We start from the raw sequence: 4218 nt of genomic DNA on the forward strand, positions 1-4218 counted from the left end.
ACTTAAAGATGGTCTGCTGGGAAAACCCAAAGAAACAGCTGACCTGAGCAAGTGGGAGCTTATGGGCCCCACTTGGACACCTGAGGAACCAGCATAGGACCAAGACAAGCCTCCTGAACGTGGGTATCAGTTAGGGTGCCTGGGCAGTCTATGGGGCCTCTGACAGTGGAACCTGTATTTTTTCCTAGTTCGCAAATGGACTTGGGGAGCCCACTCCCCATGGAGGGATACTCTCTCAGGCCTAGGTCCTGCCCCAAATGATGTGACATACTTTGATGCTCCCCCATGGAAGGTCTCACCCTCCTTGGGGACTGGATAGGGGTGGGATAGGGAGGTCCATGGGGGATATGGGAGGATGGGAGGGAGAGGGAACTGGGATTGATATGTAAAATAAGATTGTTTCTTTTCTTTTTCTTTCTTTTTTGTTTTGTTTTGGTTTTTCGAGACAGGGTTTTCCTTTATTGCTTTGGAGACTGTCCTGGAGCTTGCTTTGTAGACCAGCTGACCTAGAACTCACAGAGATCTGCCTGCCTCTGCCTCCCGAGTGCTGGGGTTGAAGGCGTGTGCCACCAACACCCAACTGTAAAATGAGATTGTTTCTGAATTAATTAAAAGTATTTCTTGAGGTACTCTCCTTTTACTGCTGTCCAACAAAGTCTTCCTTTGTTATATTTGCTATATTTAGTTCAGTATGGCATCCTTTGTCTAGTCCTCATTAGCTCACCACAAGGTGCCATGATGGACTTTAAACTTCTTCAGCCACTTCCTCTTTGGACAGCTCCAAGGTCACTCCTCACATAAAAGACTGTAGCACGGGGGTGCTGCCTACCTCTCTAGCTTTGTTCCTCACTATCCTTCCCCTTGTTCCTCTTGGTTCCTTAAATACAATACACTCATGTTTTGGAGGGGGGCGGTCTCTGAAAAATATCCAAAATGCTCATTAGACACACACTCCCATACTGCCCAGGTGCTATAATTACCAGAGAGGGAAATCTTGATATGTCAAAGGGAGGTTTTCAAAATAGGTTGCAAGGGAATGTAAAGGAAATAGTGCAGAGATGTGGAAACTCAAAGGCATCAAAATGAGATGCCACCCATCGGCAAGGAAGGAAGAATGTACGACACACAGTCATTTTGTAGTCCCGTTTTAATGACCGTGCAATATATGGGAAAGATGGTGGAATAGATTGTTGCATGACACTAAAAGTGTGACAACATGTATGGGAAGGACCAGCAGTGTGGTGAGCAGTAGCCTGGAGCTCAGGCAGCTTCTGCCCTCAAATGCACTGCCCGGCCAAAGGTTCACCCTGGCTCTGAGCAGCAACAAGATAACGGGAGATGAAAAACGGTTAGTTTTCTGGATAAAGGTTCCTCCACAGGCAATGTCAGTATCCGTGGTCTGTGGTGCTCATGCTGTGTTGATGCCCACGGTCCAGGTCAGAGGCCACGTAGAAGTCTATGGTTTGTGCTTCTGCCAGAGACCATGTTGGTGTCCATGGTCTGTGCTATCCCCACCTGAGGCCACCTTGATGCCCAGGGTCTGTGCTGCTGCTGAAGGAGCGTGTTGATAGCTGTGATCCGTACTGCCACTGGAGACGATGTTGATGTCTGAGATGAGGGTTGGTAGCCGCAGGAGACTGTGTGGCGTTTGCGGTCCCTGCTGCTGCTGAGGCTGTGTGGATGTCTGTGGTCGTGCCGCCGCTGGGAACCACGTGTAAGTCCATGATCCATGCTGCCGCTGAATATCATGAGCCAGGAAGCTTCTTTTGCAGTGGTATCGATGGCTGAAGACTTATAATTGAGAATGAGAGACATTGAAGGCTCCTGTGACAACCTTTAGCTCCTCCCCCACTCCCACAAAAAGAAATAAATGGTCCAGACAGGAAGCTGTTGAAGAGAGCCCTTAAAAATTGTGATAAAGATGATGAAGTGTAGCTCTTCACAGTCAATGGCTTCTGGCAGGGTTTAACCATGCTCCGATGTGTGTATGGGCATTACAAATTGGACTTGATGTATTTCTTTTCTTTTCTTTTTTTTGGCAGAAGGTAATGCAAGAGTGGGAGGGTAGACCTGGGAGGAGTTAAGGATCAAGTGTGATCTGGGTGCACTGTATGAAATTCCTGAATAATTAGTAAAAAAAATATTATGTTAGAAAAGAAAAAGAATTCCCATGTGACTACAACTGTTACCAATCCTCTTTTCTTTATAAATTGACCCAGCTTCAACTCTTTGCAATAGCAGTAGACTGAAACAATGAAACTTCTATGAGTGGTATGAGTGTTATTTATTAACTTTTTAAGATCTGTACATAAATGTTTCATTTCACACTCACACTGATGTGTCTTCACAAAGAAAACTCAAGAATGCCATGCCTGGGTTCAGCAGGTACAATGCTTGCTACACAAGTGTGAAGACCTAAATTTAGATGTCCAGATCTGACATAAAAAACAGACACCTCAGCACACACCTGTGATCCCAGCACCTCTGAGGCAAATATGAAGAAGAATCAGGAGAGTCTCCCAAAGTTCCCAGGCCAGCTCTCCTGGAGTATGCAGCAGAGAAACAAAGAGACCCTGCTTCAGACAAGGTGGTAAACAAGGACCGATACTCACACTTATGCCACACACTCACACACACACTCACACACTCTCATATACACTGACACATTCACACTCACACATATACTCATGCACACACTCATATACTCACACACAACACACTCATACACAGAGACTCACACACACACAACACACTCACACACATACTCATACACTCACACATTCACCCATATATAATCACACATTCACACTCTCACAGACAGACATACACTCACACACACTCACTCACACACACTCGCTAACACACATACATACTCACACTCACACTCACTCACACACCATACAAATTTTAAAATTTCTGTAAGTTCACACTGTTGTTGTGGACTTGTAAACACTCCCAAAGAGCAATGCCTTCTTTTCACTGTGGATGGCTGCTCTCCTCCTAATGCAGGTAATGTGCCTGCCTGCATTTGACCACTCTACTGCTGTCCATCATGCCCTTGCATGATCTCTTCCTGCTGACATGTCTGCCCTCTTTCTGTCTTGTGGCTCCCTAGCAATCATTACGTAGTGCTATCTACTCTTTGAGGAAGAAAAAAAAATCATCATCATGAAGACACTCAGACACTGTGTACTTATTAGGCACAAAGTTGTCTCAAAGATAAATTGGGCACATTAGTGTTTTGTTCCTTGACTAGTGTATTGAGTCAAGGAGATGTATAATGATAACACAATATGGCAATCTATTAAATGACTCACAGATTTGCTGAACATCTGTTGACTTTGGTCAGAATTCATCATTTGATGTCCTGGTGTAGCCTGTAATCTTTCCTGGTGTTTTCATCAGAACTTGTTGACATGTTTCAACTAGGGAATCCCAAGAGAATTCCTTCCCTCTGCGAAATAAAAAGCCATTCTCCTTTCAACACGATTTTAAAATTTACTGCTTTTACATTTCTATTCTTTATGGGAACTTCTTATGAGTCTCTGTTACCTAGTGGAGTTACTTTGAGACCCTATTTTAAAACCCTACTGAGGAAGCGTTATTGGGTTTTCTTAAGCAGTAATTAATTACAGGCATAGCAATAATAATCATAATAATGATATCAAACATTTGTTCTATGTTTGTTGTACACCGGCTGACTCATCCCCTATCTCTTTACTCTTTACAACAACTCTGTAATTTTAATACTCTTGTACACCTGAAGATAAGGACACAGTGTCTAGGGGAGGCTAAGTGACTTGCTCAATGATACAGAGGTGAGCCAGGATTTAAACAGGGGCCTGTGTGACCCAGAGTTTGAACATCTTATGCCATTATGCTGTTATGGATGCTTTGCCTCCAGTGTATAAACTGTACCCTGTCTTCATTCCTCATTTCCACATCCGTGAGGGCTTTCCCAGACATAATGCTGCTAGCTATGACTTCTGAATTCTGAATTATGACCTAGAGAAAATCAAAGCCATGATGGACCAATCAAATCCCACAACAGTGCCAGATAGAACCTGGAGAAATAAGGAGAAAAACAAAGGATCCTAGTCCTATGGGTAGATCTGACTTGCAAGAGTATCTCACGGGTATTTGGACCCGTTAGCGAGGGTTACTATTGCTGTGAGGAAACACCATGACCTAAATCAAGTAAGAGAGGAAAGGGTTCAT

At 44.0% G+C, this 4218-nt stretch overlaps 1 long non-coding RNA gene across 1 annotated transcript; it reads right to left on the reverse strand.

The window, feature by feature from the left end:
• Positions 1 to 1145: 1145 nt before the first annotated feature.
• Positions 1146 to 3964, reverse strand: LOC106022821. The gene is made up of 3 exons (XR_005874332.1): positions 3919 to 3964; positions 3318 to 3454; positions 1146 to 1791 (listed from the first exon to the last, which is right to left on the reverse strand). It is a non-coding gene; the product is annotated as an uncharacterized LOC106022821 (long non-coding RNA).
• Positions 3965 to 4218: the final 254 nt, after the last annotated feature.

Source organism: Mesocricetus auratus, unplaced genomic scaffold (genome assembly GCF_017639785.1).
Source record: "Mesocricetus auratus isolate SY011 unplaced genomic scaffold, BCM_Maur_2.0 Super-Scaffold_2245, whole genome shotgun sequence".
NCBI lineage: Eukaryota > Metazoa > Chordata > Mammalia > Rodentia > Cricetidae > Mesocricetus > Mesocricetus auratus.